Source organism: Aquarana catesbeiana, linkage group LG11 (genome assembly GCF_042186555.1).
Source record: "Aquarana catesbeiana isolate 2022-GZ linkage group LG11, ASM4218655v1, whole genome shotgun sequence".
NCBI classification, from domain to species: domain Eukaryota; kingdom Metazoa; phylum Chordata; class Amphibia; order Anura; family Ranidae; genus Aquarana; species Aquarana catesbeiana.
The window spans coordinates 143889958-143905979 of NC_133334.1; the positions used below are offsets into that span (position 1 = coordinate 143889958).

At 43.7% G+C, this 16022-nt stretch overlaps 1 long non-coding RNA gene across 1 annotated transcript in view; it reads right to left on the reverse strand.

The window, feature by feature from the left end:
* Positions 1-3906: 3906 nt before the first annotated feature.
* Positions 3907-16022, reverse strand: part of LOC141113000 (uncharacterized) — a 72210-nt gene continuing 60094 nt past the window's right edge. Inside the window, exon 3 of the long non-coding RNA XR_012236691.1 lies at positions 3907-3966. This is a non-coding gene — a long non-coding RNA (uncharacterized lncRNA). The remainder of the gene's footprint in view (positions 3967-16022) is intronic.

The following is a 16022-nucleotide window of genomic DNA, read 5'->3' on the forward strand; positions in this document are numbered from 1 at the left end:
GGAGCAACAAGCGGTCCACCAGAGGCCAAAGAGCTACCGTTAGAAGCCCACATAATAATGGGGATCTGAGGGTAGTAAACTGGAGGCACAAGAACACCACGAAAGGGTACACTGCCAACAATAAAATGTGATACATAAATAGAAATGATACCATTATCCTATTGTCACAAAAAGTTCCATACCCATCAATGTGTCATGAGTAGGGATGAGCTTTGTGTTTGAGTCGAACCCATGTTCGACTCGAACATCGTCTGTTCGGTCATTCGCCGAATTGAGAACGATATGGGCCATTTGCTCCAAATTCGAGTGGCATGTCAAGGCCCATAATTCACTGCGGCATCGCGGTGCATTGCTGGCTGATGATTGGCCAAGCATGCACTATGACCCGCATGCTTGGCCAATCACAGCACCGTCTGTACAGAGAGCTGTAATTGGCCAAAGCCAGGGTGACTTTGGCCAATTATGGCTCAGGGGGTTAAGTACACGACGCACACTATATAAGGCCGCCTGCACGTCGGCCCAGTGTAGTGTGTTCCGGCGTTGAGAGACAGAGAGACAGTGTAATTTGATTCAAGTTAGATAGATTAGGAAGGACAGTCAGTCAGTTAGCTGCACTTACAGTGTATTGTGTATATATATGCATCCCAGGTGTTGTGTATAACAGGGGAAACACGCGCCACTTTACAGGAATACTATAGACACCCCACAGGTACGATATTTAAAGGAATATTTCACTTTTTTTTCCACTTTAAGCATTATTAAAATCACCGCTCCCGAAAAAACGGCCATTTTTAAAACTACTTTTTGCATTGATACATGTCCCCTGGGGCAGGACCCGGGTCCCCAAACCCTTTTTAGGACAATACCATGCAAATTAGCCTTTAAAATTAGCACTTTTGATTTCAAACGTTCGCGTCCCATAGACTTCAATGGGGTTCTAAATTTCGTGCGAATTTTCGGTCTGTTCGCAGGTTCTGGTGCGAACCGAACCGGAGGGTGTTCGGCTCATCCCTAGTCATAATAAAGCATATGAAGATAGATAGAAGGTATGGGGTAAGGTGTATACAAGTAACAAAAAACATCACAGAAAACATTCAAAAATTGAATATTAGCTTGAGGCTACAGTATGCAAAGAAATATAGCGAACAACTCAAAAAAAAAACAACAAAAAAAAAAATAGACCAGCAGTAAAGTAAGGAGGTAAACAATAGAAAAAAGTTTGCATCGAGTAAATTTTAAACTGGTAAGAAAAAAAGTTTACCAAACATCTAGTTAGTTGGAAGTTAAAGATATAAGAATACCTGACGTCAAGTCAAACAAAAAGAAAAACGTCAGTCCATAGAGTGCTCAGGAGTCGGCATAGGAAAAGAAAAACAACCATGTTTTGATTGCCCGTGGTGACTTTTATTTCTTTCAGCACCAGCTGAATTTTGCAGGGAGCAGGGAACCATTCGATTTTGTGCATTGCTTTGGTTCAGAGGGCATTCTAGAAGCTGGATGTTTTGTAAAGAAGACTGGAGTTCTTTAGCAGAACGGCAGACATATTTAGATTCTTGGTAAGTGAAGCAAATTGAAAATGGAAAGCCCCTAAGATAAGTGATTTGATGTTGTTGTAAAACTTGAAGAAGTGGCTTTAAAGCTCAAAGCTTAGAGATGGTGAGCTGAGATAGATCAGCAAAAAGTTGATAGGTATGTCCCTAAAAAATCAGTGAATCTTTTGCTCTAGCTCATAGGTGTGCGTAGGGGGTGTGCCAGGTGTGCCTGGGCACAACCTAATCACTATGTGTGGTGCCGATTCCCCCTACAGCCCAGGCCCCTCACCTACCCCGCAGTGCTGCTGGCTTCCCTCCTCTCCTCTCCCCCAGCTGCTGCCAGGGGGGGATGTTTCAGGATGAAAACTGGGGGGGGGGAGGGGCTAGTAAATATGTCATTTACCAACCTCTTCCTTTTCTAAATAACACAGTAAACACACTTGCTCACTGTGCCCATTCATAACTGAAGCAAAGTAAATGGTTTACTATGCTTCAGTTTGGGAATGAACAGGAAGCCGCTCAGTACAGAGCACTTCCTTCACTGTCCAGTGCAGCTGAGGCTGCAGAGAAAGGCAGATGTGTTTGAGCTTTGGGGTGCACACCCTAACGCACCAGGCTGCACACACCTATGCTCTAGCTGCAGCTAGAATTTGTTTCTTGGTACGGAAATAGTGAAATTTGGCAATAATATCACGCGGAGGTCCATCAGCTTTGCAAGGTGTGAGGGCTCTATGAACCCTACCATCTCCATTTGTTCAACTGGTATGGAAGCCTGTAGTTCTTGAAATAGGGATAGCATAGTGGCCTGCAAATCAGTTACAGATTCAGGTATTCCACGCATATGGATATTGGAATGCCGGGCCCTATTTTCGTAATCTTCTAAACAAGATTGAATGACTAAGTTTTGCTCTTTGAGGTTTTCAAATTCAACTGCATGAGCCTGGGTGTTATTTTCAAGTTCATCAACCCGCAGTTCAAGATTTGCAGTGCGTTGGCCCTGTTCTCTGATTTCCCTATTCAGACTGTCTGTAATATGATCTGAGGTCTGTTTAAGGGCTTTGTGAAGCATTTTTTCAAATTGCCTCAGAACAGAAGAATGAGCAGGATCTGTAATGGAAGTAATTTGTGAAGTTTGTATAGATGAATCTGAGTCATATTCCCCCTGTGTTGCCACGGATACCTTAGCCTGCTGAAAGGATTTCACTGAGTGTGAGGTACCAGGGGGAGGGGATGGAGCTAGTGCCATTCTGACTGAAGCCCGAGACAGCGCTTCTTTGTTGTTTTTTTGCTTCATTTTCAGGCGAGAACTCCCAAGAACCATTACATTAAGTGGCAGGGCTTATTAGCAGACCGAGTAACAATATTTACCGGGTGAAGCTGAGCCGGGGCACGGTATAATACGGCAGAAATGTCCCTTCAGGTGCGGAGCTCTAAGCTACCATGTCTGCTCAGTCAGGCTCCACCCATGTGCCGGATAACACCTTTTTTCAAATAATGCATTCTAAAATGTATGAACACATAATTTATTGTATGTAAGGGTATAAAATTTTGACTTTAACACATCACAGGTAAAAAATTAAACCACAGCGGGGGACTTCAAAATGTTAGCGTGTTTCAAGCTACACAAGCGCTTAGTCATAACCACAATAAAGCTGATGGGAATTGCAGCTATCCTGACTGCTTCTTTATTCTAAGGGTGTAAACTTTATTTGCTATGCACCACAGTCAGCTCCAGGTCCATCAGCGTTGCGTCCCCAAACTTCCTGTCGGTGAGAGTGTTTGCTTAGTATAAGATAATTGCCGAACAACGCAGATGCCTGCAGTGGTCCCTTAAATAGCTTGAAGGAGGGACGAAAGAACATGGGAGTGGCTTGCCGTGTGTCTGTGTGCTTCCATTAACACACACAGCCAACTGAGAACATGCACTGGACCCTGCAAGGAAAAGAATACAAGCATTAAACAGGAAAGTGGAAGCAGCAATAATGGGACCAGCTGAATATGGAAGTTTTAAAAGGGTGAGAATCAGCTACTATGTAAGCATAGACTTGCGTGCCTAAACTCTGCACTGGACACTTTTTTGATTATCAGCACTAGATCACATAAGGGATTGTAGCACTTTTGATCATTATTATTATAAGTGACTAATATTGCACAGGGCTCTTTTTATGAAATTTTTTTTTCATCTATTCATAATTTTGCTTGCAAATTAATCATTGCATCATTTGCACATAATAAAGGTGAAGGGCAGGGCATGAAATGTCCCTGCCACACCACCTATGGGATCGTGTCAGACCTATTTTAAGTTATAATTTTAAATTAAGTTATTTTAAAAAAAAAATTAATAAAATAAAATAAATAATTATTAATACTTACCTTTGGTTGGTTGCTGAGTTTGACAGTTGCCCCAAATGGTCCTCTGGCAATAGAATGTAGCCTATAAAAGCAAGAGGATGCGTCATTAGGGCAGAAGACGGCGAAGATTTCAAGAAGAGCACATCCCACCCTCCCTCCTTGTCGTGGCCTGATTTATGAGGTTTTATGTCCTTTTTTCAGGAAAGGGATAATTGTTTTGGTTTTTATTATATAGCTTGAGCTTAAATGGTTGAGCTATTTATATGTTTTTTATATTGATATGTTTTTATTATATATTTATTTTAACTCACGATACGTGTGTTAAATATTTCTGTTTTATTAAAAGTAAATATGATTAGATTAATAATTTATACCTATAAATAAAAGGCCACGGCCAATTTCAACCACAGGTATTTTGTATGAAGTATTATTCATTCAAAGATTATTTTATATTAGTTATTGGTTATGACTGCGATCCCATTAATTTAAGGTATGTAAAAGTTACGTATGTGTATAAAATGCTAGTTACAAGGGAACATATTATTACTGGTGATGTACCCTTTTAAATAACAGTAGGGATTTTAATACAATAGCTGGATTTGAGGGTTTTTCATTGGACACAGATACACTGGTTTGTTTTTCTAATTACTGTATTGATAGTTTTATTTGAACATTATTTATTGTGTTAATTTGCACACAACCATGTAGAGGTTTGTAAAATATATAAAAATGAAGTGTTTGCTATAAGAGAGCCATACCATATTGCCACTAGTGTTGCACTCTTAAAGTGGTTGTAAAGGCAGAAGTTTTTTTTAATGCATTCTATGCATCAAGATAAACTGCCTTCTGTGTGCAGCAGCCCCCCTCAGCCCACCTTATTCATACCTGAGCCCCCTCTCGATCCAGTGATGTTGCACGAAAAAACTTGGCTGTCTAGGACTCTCCCTCCTTATTGGCTCCTGCTGCTGTTAAAGTCGTGAGCCACTGAGGAGAGAGAGGGGACAGGCTGGGCCACAGTTACGTGTCTGAATGGACACAGGGAGCTGCGGATCGGCTCGGGTGCCCCCATACCAAACTGCTTGCTGTGGGGGCACTCAACAGGAGGGAGGGGCAGGAGAAAACCACTGCACAGAGCAGGTAAGTATAACATGTTTGTTATTTTTAACAAAAAAAAAATCAAGACTTTAGTATCACTTTAATATTTAACTCCAACGGAATTCCGCTCAAGCTGTCTTGCACACACACGGTCACACCAAAGTCTGAACGTCCAGAACGAGGTGACAAACAACACGTACAATGGGACTAGAAAAAGGAAGTTCAATAGCCAGTAGCCAATAGCTTCCATCTCGTACTTGCTTCAGAGCATGCGTTGTTTTTGGTCCGTCGGAACAGCATACAGACGAGCGGTTTTCCCAATAGGAATTGGTTCCGTCAGAAATATTTAGAACATGTTCCATTTCTAGGTCCGTCAGAATTTTTGAAAAAAAAAGTCTGATGAGGCATACACATGATCGGAATAGACAATGAAAAGCTTTCGTCTGACTTTTTCTCTTGGACATTCCACTCGTGTGTACGCGCCTTTACTGTGATATAAGCATGTCACCCCTCAACTGTGATATAAGCATAAGATATGAACCATGACCACAGGAGGCTCCCTCAGTGTTCAGACCACTGAAATGAAGGGAGACTGGTGAGTGGTCAGAGATGATTAAGTCTTTAATATTGTTATATTAGTCTTTAATATTGGAGGAATGTGCTTTCAGGAGGAGGTCATGGTAGCCAAAAACATATCTCTGGATATCTCACTCTGAATAGAGATACACTTCAAAACAACTCTACTTTGGGACTTTAAAGGTACATTACCATGCATACAATAACTTAATCTAATTAAAAGTAATATTATATTTTAATAGCATAAAATCATATGAAAAATGTTGATGCATGTGATGAAGTTACTGCACATCAACATCATGGGGCGTCGCCTTACCACTCATGTGTGTAGTGTTGTGAGGTCATTACGCATGTCTGGTGTGGTTTTAGCACTATCTTGCCGCATGGTTTAATGGTGTGTTTGGGCTGCCTAATCCTTTGGCAGCCTGATAGCAGTCCCATGATGTTGGGGGTATTGGGGCTATAAATGGGAGAGGCATGTGGTCTGCAGCAATGTGAAAGACTCATTATCAGTTATCGCAAGCACTTGATTTCAGTTGTTGCCGCCAAGGGTGGCACAACCAGTTATTAAGTTTAGGGGGCAATTACTTTTTCACATAAAGCCAGGCAGGTTTGGACAGCTTTTTTGCCTTAATAAATGAAATCATTTAAAAACTGCATTTTGTATTAATTTATTTTGGGTTATCTTTGTGTAATAATAAAATTAGTTTGATGATCTGAGTCATTTAAGTGTGTCAAAAAATTTAAAAAAAATCAGAAAGGGGGCAAATACTTTTTCACAGCATTGTATATGCATGATGCTCTATATCTCCGTGGGATATTTCATAATTAAAACGCATAATATATCAGCTATTAAGCCCCTTTTGTATCTCAATGGGATGCTTTTGTCATTTACAAATATAATTTAGAAGCTATTTTGGCTATTATTGGTGTTTTTTGTATCTTTTAGGTTCAACCATCACACATGAATTATTTGTTGGTTTCTTTCTGTGGTTCTCTTGATATTTTAACTTCACTATTCCTCTTGCTTCCCTGTTTGGGGCCTCCAATTCCCCCATGACTCCTGGGGCAGACCACCTTGGTGTTAGTCCACCAGGAGATTTTCATTTTTTACCTGTGCTGATTTGTAAGTGATATTGTAACTGTCCCATATATTGACTACATTTGGTCTGGACAGTTAAAATGCTGTATATTACCTCCGGTTCTGGTGCCACATGGAGTAGAGCTAGGAGACATCAGCTCCCGCCACGCTCCTCCAAAACCTGCCTCCAAGCCACATAGCTCCCGAGGTGCTCCCCTCCACTGCCTCCCCCCCTACCTGGGGAACCCCCATGGATCACTTAGTTGAGCGATCCTTGGCCTGAGCAGCCCCTGCTCCTAGCCTGGACACTGGGAACACGGCACACGCTGCAGCCAATATGGCACGCACTCCCTCTGCTGACTCGTGTGCTGCAGATGCACACACGGCCCCTCCAGCACTCACAGTGCTTCCTCAGGTGGACCCTGCCTCTCCAGCTGGCATAGCCCAGGCTGTGGTGTCTCTCTTCACCCCTATGGTCACAGAGGTTGTGGACAAAGCAGTTCTTAAAGGGCTAGATCAACTACACAAATAACTCCAGCTCCAAGCCCTCAGAATTGATCACATGGAGGAGCAAATCTCCTCTGTGGAAGATGATGCTGCTGCACTCTCTGCTGCTGTAGCCAGGCTCTCCACATTACAAACAAAGCTCCAGGAAAAAGTGGACGACCTGGAAAATTGGTACAGGTGCAACAATCTATGTATCATTGGCCCACCAGAATCCTATTCCTCTTCTGCGCTAGCCACCATCTGCTCCACTATCATCCTGGAACAGCTGGGACTATGTACCCCCTGCCTGGTGGATGGCATCGGTCAACCGTCAGAATCTCCAAGACCAGACCTATGATTGTCATATATCTTAACTATGCAGACAAACACGCCAAACTTCAAAAAAAATTTGCCAGGCGCAACTTGACCGTCAATGACCATCCACTGCTACTCTTTGCTGACTACTCTATTGAAGTTATGGGCCAGCGCAAGGCCTTCTCAGCGATCTGCTCCACACTTCATATCAACCATGCTAAATTTACTCTGGCACACCCAGTGATCCACCACATCCAACCTGCCATGGGTGAGCGTGTCTCCTTTACCCCTACCTAATCTTAACACGGCAAACCTTTGGCTATGGAACAGGAAAATTCCTCTCCTTCTCATGAGCCTGTGACCCGCAGAAGATCTGCACTGTCCTCCAGAAACCAGCAAAGCCCTCAGAAACCTCCCTTTTAGCAGGTGAGCTTTTGTCTCCCAGATGAACATTGTGCGTACTGTTAATCCCACGCTCAAGTTTATACATACAGTTTGCTCTCTTATTTTTTGTTCCTGTACTTTTTCTACTAGCTCCACACTATATAAGGCTGCTTACACAGTGGCCATATATAGTGAATGAATGGAGATTAGGCAGGTAGTTAGTGTAGTGTGCAGTCAGTCAGTGTAGAATATATAATACAGTGGAGAGTATATAGTGGAGTCAGTGAAGTATATATAATACAGTTCAGAGTATATAGTGCAGTCAGTGTAGTATATATAATACAGTGGAGAGTATATAGTGCAGTCAGTGTAGTATATATAATACAGTTCAGAGTATATAGTGAAGTGAGTGTAGTATATATAATACAGTGGACAGTTTATAGTGCAATCAGTGTAGTATATATAATACAGTGGAGAGTATATAGTGCAGTCAGTGTAGTATGTATAATACATAGGGATGAGCTTGATGTTCGGGTTCTCGCCCGTTCGCTGAACAGCAAACATTATGGGGCATTCGCAAAAAATTAGAGCGTTGCGAGATCGCAGTGCATTGCTGTATGATGATTGGCCAAAGCATGCACCTGACCTGTATGCTTTGGCCAATTATGGCTTAGGGGAATTAGGTCCACACCCAAAACTATACAAGGCTGCTTACACGGCGGCCGTGTGTAGTGTTGCTGGCATGGACAGAGGGATAGCTTTATTTAGATTAAGCAGGCAGGTTATTCATCAGTTAGTGGCAGTGCATTTAATTATATATATATGTATATAGTCTTGTATATCTATATATATAGATTTATATATATATAGATTTTTATATATATATATATATATATATATATATATATCTATATATATAGATATATATATATATATATATCTATATATATAGATATATATATATAGATTTATATATATATATATATATATATATATATATATATATAGATCTATATATATAGATCTATATATATATATATATATATATATATATATATATATATATATATATACTCTGCATCCAGTATATATACAAGACTATATATATATATATATATATATATATATATTTTATATTTATATATATATTCTGTGGTGTACTGTTTCTAATACACTTCATGCGGTGTACACAGTATTTAATACAGTGTGTACAGTTCTACTACATTTCTTTTGGTGTGCACAATACAGTGCAACCATAGTACAGTTTCTACTACTTTTCTGGTGGTGTACACAGTATCTAATATGGTGTGTACAGTTTCTACACTTCTGGTGGTGTACACAGTACACAATAAAGTGCAGCTGTTGTACAGTGCAGGTGGTGTACACAGTATCTAATACAGTGTGTACAGTTTCTATTACACTTCTGGTGGTGCACACAGTACACAATACAGTGCAGCCGTAGTACAGTTTCTAATACACTTCAGGCAGTGTACACAGTATCTAATACAGTGTAGTGTGGTGTTGCAGTGCAGTGGTGTTGCAGTGGTGTGTGGTGTTGCAAAAAAACAAAAAAAACACATCATGTTCGGAAGGCCAGCAAGGAGAGGCAGACCCTCACAGGCCACTAAAAAGGGCAATCAGCCTCTGTGTCTACAGTCAACAGTGGTGGTCGTGGACATGGTGCATCTTCTGCAGGTGGCCGTGGGGAACGCTTGTCCTTTTTTTCTGCTGCTGGCCACGTTATTGAGCCAGAACATGCACAACAGTTGTTGGAGTGGATAACAAAGCAGTCTTCATCCTCCTCATCCTCTGTCACCCAGGCTCAAAGTAGTTTGCCTTCCAACGCAGCTTCCAAAGAGGCCTATTCCACCAGTCTCCGTCCACAGTCACTCCTTCCGTAGCCCCACCATCAAGCAAGGAGAAGTCCCCAGAATTATTCAACCACAGTGTCAGATACATGCTGCTGGAGGATGCACAGCGATTTGAAGGCTCCAATGTTGGTTCCCAGGTTGAGGAAGAGAGTAACGTGAGCCTAGAGAGAGGGGGTGTCCAAGAAGGACAAGAAACTGGCAGTCATGTTCCCCCAGCTGCAGCATACTGCCAAGTTTCCTCCAGTGACGAGGAGGGGGGGATGATGAGGTCACTGACTGTACTTGTGTGCCTGAAAGAAGAGAGGAGGAGGAGGAGGAGGCACAACTAGAAAGAGGCAGGATGTCCTCTAGGGTGCAGCTTAATGGCAGCTACCTCATTGCATCACACCGCAGAGCTCCGCAGGTGCAGGGCGCTGCTGACTCCCCACTGACTTTTAAAAGTTCCTTGGTGTGGGCCTTTTTCGACATGTGTGCAGCAGATTGCACTGTTACTGTTTGCAACCTGTGTCTGAAATGGATCAAGTGTGGCCAGAACAGCAGCTGCTTGGGCACCACATGCAGTCCATTGGTAACAGCACTTGAAAGACCCACATCAAAGAAAAAGGCGGATTTCTCCTTGCTCCTCATCTGGGATCTCCAACCCTACTATACCTCCCGTACTCTCAAAAACCTGCACTGAGAGGAATGAAGGTATGGCAATAGGTGTCCTAAGTACTTGCAACCAATCAGCTAGCAGTATACCGCCATCTGATTTTAGCAGGCAAATGTCCCTACCCCAGTTGCTGAACCATAAAAAGAAATTTGGTCCCAGCCATCCACATGCTCAGCGTCTAAATGCTAGCTTGGCCAAATTGCTAGCACTGCAACTGCTGCCTTTTCAGCTGGTAGACTCTGCCCCTTTAGAAAATTTGTGGAATGTGCTATACCTCAGTGGAAGGTTCCAAAACGCCATTTCTTTTGTCTTAGGGCCATTCCGGTTCTCTACCGACATGTGGAAGGCAATGTTTTGGCCTCGTTGGACAGGGCGGTCAGCAGTAAGGTCCCTTTTACCGCTGACTCATGGTCTAGCAGGCATGGGCAGGGACGATACCTTTCCTTCACAGCGCACTGGGTAACTTTGCTGGCAGCTGGGAAGGATACAGGATAGAGTTCAGTGTTGTTGGCGCTTGTTCCGCCACCACGCCTCCAAAATTCTAGTGGCGATTCTGCCATAGCTCTCTCCTCCAACCCCTCCTCTTCTTCTTCCTCTATGGCCTCTTGTGGAGATTTGTCCTCTGAATCAGCGGTGCTCCGTAAGTGTTCAAGGGGCTATGCGAGCAGTCAAGCTAAAAGATGCCATGCGGTGCTTGAGTTGGTCTGCCTAGGGGACAGGAGACCCACTGGGGCAGAGATTCTGTCAGCTCTGCAGGGGCAGGCTCAGAGGTGATTGACGCCACGCCAGCTTCAGCCAGGAATGGTTGTATGCGACAATGGCACCGACCTTCTCTCTGCCCTTCAACAGGGACACTTGATTCGTGTTCCATGTTTGGCACACATCCTGAATTTGGTGGTGCAGCGGTTCTTGAGCAGGTACCCAGGCTTAAAGGATCTCCTGATGCAAGCCAGAAAAGTCTGTGGTCATTTCCACCGGTCACACAATGCCAGTGCTTAGCTGGCTGACATTCAAAGGGAATGCAACCTGCCCACCAACCGCCTCATTTGTGACATGTCCAACTGGTGGAACTCAGCGTTGGCAAAGCAGCAGAGGCTGCACACACAGCAGAGGGCCATCAATGAGTACCTGTATGGCACCAGGACAGGGTCAGGGGAGCTTGGCTTCTTTTCGCCACGCCAGTGGCTACTGATCAAGGATGCATGCACTGTCCTGTCACCATTTTAGGAGGCCACAAAGATGGTGAGCAGTGACAATGCATGCATCAGAGACACTGTCCCTCTAGTCTTCCTGTTAGAGCACACGCTTCGTGGAATCATGGACAGAGCACTTGAGGCATAATAGCGGGAGGAAGTGGAGGACTTCCTTACCTCTCAAGGCCCCCTTTATCCAGATAGCATTCCTGTGGGCTCGCCAAACACACAGGAAGAAGGAGGAAGAGGAGGATTGTGTCAGCATGGATGTAGAGGATAAAACTCAGCAGCAGTCTTCAAGGGATGGTTTTCAGTCCCCAGAAACCCAAGCAGTTGTATGTGGCTGGGAGCAGGACCCAGAGCACTCAGAATAAAATGCCTCTGCAAACTTACGCTGCATGGCCTCCCTGATTCTGCAAAGCCTGTGAAAGGACGCTAGGATTCGTGGTATCATGGAGAGGGATTATTACTGACTGGCAACCCTTCTTGATCCACGTTACAAGGGTAAGGTTGCAGAACTTATCCTGCCTTCTCATAGGGACTAGAGGATGAAACATCTTCAGGAGGCCTTGAAGAAAGGTTTGTGCAATGCATTTCCAGACCCTGGGAGGTTACAATTTCCTGGTGCTGGACGTGTTGCTGAGGCTTTGTTCAGTCAGAGGAAGAGCGGTGGAGTAGGTGGCCGGCTGACCGATGCGTGTGTGTGTATATATATTTATTTACATTAAATATCCCCAAAAAATATATAAAAAAAACAAAATTTCTTTCTCAGTTTAGGCCGGTATGTATTCTTCTACATATTTTTTGAAAAAAAAAAAATCGCAATAAGCGTATATTGATTGGTTTGCACAAAAGTTATAGCGTCTACAAAATAGGGGTTAGATTTCTGGCATCTTTATTATAATTTATTTTTATTAGTAAGGGCGACAATATGCAAGTTTTATCGCGACTGCAACATTATGGCGGACACATCGGACACTTATAGCAATCAGTGCTATAAAAATGCACCGATTACTGTGTAAATGACACTGGCAGGGAAGGGGTTAAACACTAGGGGGCGATCAAGGGTTTAAGTGTGTCCTAGGGAGTGAGTCTAACTGTGGGGGGGATTGTTTCACTATAACATGACAGAGATCACTGCCCCCGATGACAAGGAGCAGTAGATCTCTGTCATGTTGCTAGGCAGAACAGGGAAATGCCTTGTTTACATTCTTCTGTTCTGCCATCCTGTGACACAGGACCCGTGTGCACAGTCACAGAGTATGTGGCGGGGACATACCCATACGCCCATTTGCCCAGCCATGCCATTGTGCTATCGTGCGCTGGTCGGCATGTGGTTAAACAATTTTTCAGTCCTCAGCACCAAGGTCTGATCAGTTCAAGCAACCATCACCAGCGTCTGCATTACAGGGTGCATGAATATCTAGGGGCAAGAGCAGACTTGGAGACCTTTCCAACAGAGCATCCACTGGGTTACTAGTTCTTGAGGATGGACCACTGGCCAGAACTTGCTCAATATGCAATTGAGCTACTGGCCTGTCCTGCATCCAGCGTGCTTTCTGAATGCACATTCAGTGCTGCTGGAGGGTTTGTAACGGATCAAAGAGTGCACCTGTCCACAGACTTCATTTATAGGCTCACATTCATAAACATTAATCAGTCTTGGAACAGCAGCTATCAAGCACCTGATGCTGATGTAACTGATTGAATTTGCTATGGATGTGGGATCCCTTGAAGACTGCCTATGCTGACTATTCTATTCCTCCTCAATCTTGATGATGCTAGCTTCCAACAATATTTTTGGTTTATGGCACCACCACCCAAGGCCCAAATTTTCTGCCCCTCTTCAACATGGGCATGCAATTACAATTTTTGATCTAATATTTCACATTAGGGCCCGTTCCTGTGCCCAACAAGAGTATCCGTTAGGGGTTACAGTGTTGTGGCACCACCAAAAGCCCAATGTTTCTGCCCCTGTTTAATAGAGACATGTTATTACAAGTTTTGATATAATATTTCACAACAGGGCCAGTTCCTGCACCCAACAAGAGTATCTGTGAGGGGTTACAGTGTTGTGGCACCACCACTAGGGATGAGCTTCGAGTTCGAGTCAAACTCATGTTCAACTCGAACATCGGCTGTTCGCCGAACAGTGAACAATTTGGGGTGTTCGTGGCAAATTCGAAAGCCGTGGAACACCCTTTAAAAGTCTATGGGAGAAATCAAAAGTGCTAATTTTAAAGGCTTATATGCATGGTATTGTCTTAAAACGTGTTTGGGGACCTGAGTCCTGCCCCAAGGGACATGTATCAATGCAAAAAGAAGTTTTAAAAATGGCTGTTTTTTCGGGAGCAGTGATTTTAATAATGCTTAAAGTGAAACAATAAAAGTGTGATATTCCTTTCAATGTTGTACCTGGGGTGTGTCTATAGTATGCCTGTAAAGGGGCGCATGTTTCCGTGTTTAGAACAGTCTGACAGCAAAATGACATTTCAAAAGGAAAAAAAGTAATTTAAAAATAACTCGCAGCTATTAATGAATTGTCGGTCCGACAATACACATAAAAGTTCATTGATAAAAACTGTATGGGATTTCCCCACAGGGGAACCCCGCGCCAAAATTTTAAAAAAAAATGGCGTGGGGGGTCCCCCTCAAAATCCATACCAGACCCTTCAGGTCTGGTATGGATTTTAAGGGGAACCCCGCGGCAAAATTAAAAAAAAAAAAGAACGCCCCCCCGAACTGTACCAGGCCACATGCCCTCAACATTGGGAGGGTGCTTTGAGGTAGCCCCCCAAAGCACCTTGTCCCCATGTTGATGAGGACAAGGACCTCATCCCCACAACCCTTGGCCAGTGGTTGTGGGGGTCTGCGGGTGGGGGGCTTATCGGAATCTGGAAGCTCCCTTTAACAAGGGGACCCACAGATCCCCCCCTGTGTGAAGTGGTAATGGGGTACAAAAGTACCCCTACCATTTCACAAAAAAAGTGTCAAAAATGACAAGAGACAATTTTTGACAATTCCTTTATTTAAAGTCTTCTTCTTTCCATCTTCTTCTTCCTTCTTCCTTCCTTCTTCCTTTGGTTTCTTCCTCCCTCTTCTTCTTCCTTTGGTTCTTCCTCCGATCCTCTGCTTCTTGCTCCGGTGTTCTCGTCTGGCATCTTCCTCTTCTTCCCTGCTTCCTTCTTGGGCCACTCCACATCCATGGGAGGCTCCCTCAGTGTGACGTTTCTCTTCTTCTGACACTTCTTATATAACGGAGGGCAGGGTCACCGGGTGGCCCCGCGCTCTATTATATAAGAAGTGCCAGAAGAAAAGCGTCACACAGCGGGAGCCTCCTATGGATGCGGAACGGCCCAAGAACGAAGCGGGGAAGAAGACACCGGACAAGAACACCGGAGCAAGAAGCAGAGGATCGGAGGAAGAAGACGATGGAGGAAGAAACCGAAGGAAGGAAGAAGACCCGAAGAAGATGGAAAGAAGAAGACTTTAAATAACGGGATTGTCAAAAACTGTCTCTTGTCATTTTTAACATTTTTGACACTTTTTTTGTGAAATGGTAGGGGTACTTTTGTACCCTATTTCCATTTCACACAGGGAGGGGTGGGATCTGGGGGTCCCCTTGTTAAAGGGGGCTTCCAGATTCCGATAAGCCCCCCACCTGCAGACCCCCACAACCACCGGGCAAGGGTTGTGGGGATGAGGCCCTTGTCCCCATCAAAATGGGGACAAGGTGCTTTGGGGTGCTACCCCAAGGCACCCTCCCAATGTTGAGGGCATGTGGCCTGGTATGGTTTGGGAAGGGGCTGCTCTCTCATTCCCCCCTCTTTTCCCGTGGCCTGCCAGGTTGTGTGCTCGGATAAGGGTCTGGTATGGATTTTGAAGGGGACCCCCACGCCATTTTCTTTTTAAATTTTGGTGCGGGGTTCCCCTTAATATCCATACCAGACATGAAGGGCCTGGTATGGAATTTCGGGGGACCCCATGCATTTTTTTTTCTTAATTTTGATTCGGGGTTCCCCTGTGGGGGAATCCCTTGCTGTTTTTATCAATGAACTTTTATGAGTATTGACAGACCGACAATTCATTATAGCCGCGAGTAGTTTTAAATAACTTTTATTCCTTTAGAAATGTAATTTTGCTGTCAGACTGTTCTAAACACGGGAAACATGCTCCCCTTTACAGGCATACTATAGACACCCCCCAGGTAGGAAATTTAAAGGAACATTACACTTTTATTGTTTCACTTTAAGCATTATTAAAATCACTGCTCCTGAAAAAAACGTACGTTTTTAAAACTTTTTTTTGCATTGATACATGTCCCCTGGGGCAGGGCCCAGGTCCCCAAACACTTTTTATGACAATAACTTGCATATAAGCCTTTAAAATGAGCACTTTTGATTATTAATGTTCGAGTCCTATAGACTTTAAAGGTGTTTGCACAAATCTTTTGCCTATTCGCATGTTCTGGTGCAAACCGAACAG